Source organism: Hesperophylax consimilis, chromosome 16 (genome assembly GCF_061612785.1).
Source record: "Hesperophylax consimilis isolate HC1 chromosome 16, BYU_Hcon_1.0, whole genome shotgun sequence".
Classification (NCBI taxonomy): Eukaryota; Metazoa; Arthropoda; class Insecta; order Trichoptera; family Limnephilidae; genus Hesperophylax; species Hesperophylax consimilis.
Window position 1 is genome coordinate 5,530,684 of NC_142851.1, and position 4,146 is coordinate 5,534,829.

The 4,146-nt window shown below is 37.8% G+C and overlaps 1 long non-coding RNA gene across 1 annotated transcript; it reads left to right on the plus strand.

The window, feature by feature from the left end:
- Positions 1 to 1,396: 1,396 nt before the first annotated feature.
- On the plus strand, positions 1,397 to 2,405 carry LOC149416587 (uncharacterized). The gene is made up of 3 exons (XR_016303403.1): positions 1,397 to 1,778; positions 1,861 to 2,022; positions 2,241 to 2,405. It is a non-coding gene; the product is annotated as an uncharacterized LOC149416587 (long non-coding RNA).
- Positions 2,406 to 4,146: the final 1,741 nt, after the last annotated feature.

Below are 4,146 nucleotides of genomic sequence, written 5' to 3' on the forward strand. Positions count from 1 at the left end.
AGTAGTGCGAGACTTAGAGAACCCACTTCTTAAGGCCGTTGTAGCAGCAATATTGTATACGAATCAGTTTGTGGTTTTAATGTGAACTGTAATCAATATTTGACACGCCTATTCGGGTAGCTGTGATTACCAGTTAGAATCAGAAAGAATTCTAAGCTGCCCTTGTTCTTTTCAATCGATATTATGGATTTGAGGCATGGCACAAGCTTCTTTAATCGAATCGAATAAAATGAACTGAGGGAACACTTAATGTGTACACTGCACAGGCTTTCTGGACAGACGGATCATGTTTAAATATATTTTTGCAATGTCACTGAATGAAGGTACTCCAAACTGCTGGACAGAGGGACAGGTAATTGGGTAATAGATTGAGTGGGGGAATGCAGGAACAAGCATTAAAGGGAGGTGCATTAACTAACTCTCTAACTCTATCAGTGCTTCCTGTTGAGTATAATATATGTAATATCATAACCCATGTCACTATTGAATGTAGGAAGTACTCTATTTATTGTTGGCAATCATAAAGGATATTTGGTGTTTGAAATAATATTATATCTTTCAAAGCCACCTACATATTATTATCATTAAAGATGAATGAATAAAGTGAATGGATTAATTTTAATTAATTTATGCCTATTGCCTATGCCACAGGCTAAAATATTTGATTAAATCATAGATCAAAAATTAACATTTTTATAAGGTGTCGAAACAAATTGTGGCCTTTACGCACAATATTTTTTAAGTGTTTATAGAAAATAGAATGTGGGTATTACGGCAGGTTGGTTACCCACTGGAACGATTTCGGTCGAAAAATCGACCACTTTTATTTTTCTGCGATTGATATCGGTCCAAAAATGGACCGATTTTTCTACCATTCGTAAAATATTTATTGTAATTATTTAAAACGTTTCCATGGCCAGCTACTTGTTTTATCGAATAGCTGATAATATATTCTCTTTGTCTATGAACTTATCCGTTGTCTTTGAAGTGTTATTTAACGAGTTTTCGCGGTTTTTTTTATGGCGTCCTGTCAAAAACAAAATTATAAATTTTCAACATTCACGAAATTTTGGACTCTTCCTAAAATGCCGTAAGTAATTAATTTATTGGGTTTTTAACGCATAATTATATATCTGTGTAATCATGATTGACTTATCTATCTTTGAAATGCGTTTTTAATTCGTTTGTTTGTATTATATTGTTTTGGTTGAAGTTTTTGTGTAAGATTACGTCAACTGAAGACGTCATCTGTTTTTGATTTACAATAATGTCTTAAATACTGCACTCGCGCATTTGAAATATAGATATTCCATCACAGTGATTCAAAACAAAGAGATATATATAAGTTTTATTTGAATTGGTTCATTATTAATACAGATATTTGCTAACCAATTATTTTAAGTCATATGTCAAAAAGTTGACTCTTTTTCACATGTAAAATGGTGTAAAGCCTTCGTCACACAATAAAAATTTAGTAATTTAGTTGTATAATTAATTAATTTGTTTACTTTTACCAAATTTGTGCAGAAACAGCTGTCGTCCAGGGAAAGGGATCACTCCACAACCCAATAATTATTTTCAAATTTTATATTAGTGCAATATTTAACAAAATTTAAACATTTAAGTACTTACATTAAGTGTTTTCAATTTAAAATTTATAGAGCGGTGCTGACTGCAAGAGGAGGCAGAGGAAAAGGGAGACGTGGGGTACGAGCTGGTGCCGGACTACCTGCACGTGGACGTCAACGCAGAGCTGCAATTGCAGCCTCGTCTGGAGTGTTAGTATTTTTTAATGTTTTTTTATGAAAGTACTTTGCTGTGGCCGTTGAACTCATCATATATTTGTATTTATTTAAACAGCGACCCTGCTTTGCTACTGGTGCGAGAGGATCGCGTCAAGGCCCTAAAGGCTGTTAGGGCCCTGCCTGCTTCCTTCCGGCTAGAGCTGGAAAGCCGAAAATTCAAGAAGCAGGCGGCGCGCATTTTGCTCCCTACCGCACCTCCAAGAAAAACTAAACAAAAGTAAGTAATCGTATTTAGATGCTTGGTACAATATTATTGTTTTTTCCTGACAGCGTTCCACTCTTACAGTGAGAGTTGGTAAGTTCAGCGCTCTGTGCATTTGGCACATTCAGTGCATATTTTACAGAGTTCTTATTTTATTGTTTATTTACATACTGTACTTACTGTTTCACACGTGAATGAGAACAATTTTCTATGATTTATGTAAATGTTTTCAGAATTCCATCTCCGGAGAGAACAACGTGTCCCTTTTCACAAGGGACGCCTTCACCGTTGCCACGACCCGTACCACCACCGTGGATGTCCACTCCCGCACAGACCCAATCAACGGCTCCCAATGCACCAATTATGCCTATCCGTGCAGCATCTCCCGAGCCGTTACCTGGGACATCGCGGAGTGGGGAACTCTTCTCTCCGGAAGCCGGCTATCACAGCGAGCTGTGGGTGGACGTACCATTCTACGAAGAATTGTCGGCGTTTGGGAACGGTGAGTTTATTTTTTGAAATGTCATACCAGGGGCTCAATATAAAATCAATTATCTATATTTTATATTGATATCCCTAGCACAGTTTCACTGTTGGTATATTGGCAGGAAATAAGCATAGTACTTAAAAATTCCACATAACAAACATACAAAATGTATTGTTGTTATGTCGTGGATGCATCATTACACATCTTTTTTCTGTAACGGGTATTGCAGAGTGAGAAATAAGACATGCCGAACTTCTTTGCGAGGATTACATTTGATTCACCGGCTTCTAAACGGTGTAATACAGCATTTTTTTCTTAAATTGAAAAAACACTTTCGCTTCACGGGACTCATTGTGTTGCGAGGCTGTATTGGTAGGTGGGTTTTGTAACCGGACAAATTATCATTAAAATAGGTCGCTTTACGTAGTTGGTCACTTTAAACGGATACGTTTTCCTACTAAAAGCTATGAAACCTTACTAGAGTTTACATTATCGTCACTTAAAACAGTAGACCGTTAAATGCAAAGTCATTATATCCAAATTCTACTGTAAATTTGTGTTTTCTTTTATTTCAGAGTCAGACATGGGCAGAAAAAGTAACGTGGACGAGGCAGCTGTACTAGAAGAGTCTGTACTTGGAAACCGTGAGTTATAAAACTAACTAACTTACCTTCACGCCATTTCGGTAGGCAGAGAGGATGAACCACCATGCAACTCGATCTTGGCACACACACTCTTTTCTTCATTCCATACCTACCTGACTGTGCTATTCTGACTCCTGACATTGCCCGCCTCAAGTATTTGATTAACTTTTTATATTTTTTTTTATATGAATACCTCACAAGAGCCTCAGCTGGAGCCAGTGAGACTATGGCATCCCCAATTGGGGGATGTTGTGAGGCTGAAGGTAAGTGGGGAAGGGAAAGAGGAAGGTGGGGAAGTACCTGGCTATTCAGATCTAGTCACTAAACACGGCTAAAGCCATTTGGAGCAACGTTTCAATTCTGAATGGTGGTCTTACACCAGGGCGATACTGGTAGTATCTTCCACTCTGGAACGTGCCGCAAATATACTATATATTATTTTAATTATTATTTTAATTAATTAATTGTGAAATAACACAAATCAATCAAATAAAATTTATTTGCGCACGCCGGGTTCGAACCGGCGACCTTCGGAATGGCAGTCCAATGCGTTACCACTGGACTATGCCGGCCGTCAAAAGCCATTTCAAGCAACGTTTCAATTCTGAATGGGGTCTTACACCAGGGCGATACTATGGGTATCTTCCACTCTGGAACGTGCCGCAAATATAATATATATTATTTTAAATGAATTTTGTGTGAAAATAACACTAATTATTCAAATATAATTTATTTGATTTGATCCCGCGACCATCGTATTGCGAGTCATAAGCCGTACCAGAGGCAGTGGGTTATCGTAATATAGACACATTAAATTAATTTGGGTTTTCTGTTGTTTCAGAAATGGACAGATCGAGCGACGAGGATGACGAAGCGAGTGACGTCGACCACGAAGAGAGCGATGAGGATACCTTCTGCATGCCGCCAATACCTTATCATAATATTATCAACGTTTCACCTAACTCCGCTATGGCCATAGACTTTAGTAGACAAGACCAGGTAGATAGT